This window comes from Camellia sinensis, chromosome 2, assembly GCF_055761805.1.
Source record: "Camellia sinensis isolate YWXY chromosome 2, ASM5576180v1, whole genome shotgun sequence".
NCBI lineage: Eukaryota > Viridiplantae > Streptophyta > Magnoliopsida > Ericales > Theaceae > Camellia > Camellia sinensis.
In genome coordinates this window covers 138163713-138163918 of record NC_138962.1, presented here as the reverse complement: position 1 = coordinate 138163918, position 206 = coordinate 138163713, and positions in this window count along the sequence as shown.

Sequence of the window (206 nt, the reverse complement as noted above, 5' to 3'; positions counted from 1 at the left end):
AGAAATAAAAAAAAATATATATAACTAATTAAAATATATACATATTTTATTAATATTTTATCTATTTTTTTTTATCTTTTTATTTTTTTTATTCAAAACTTCTAACTAAACGTAATTTAAAATATTTTAAAATAATCCATATAATATTCTTTCAAAAAAAAAAAATTAATTATAACAATGTTCCCAAAATAGTCCACCATATCCCC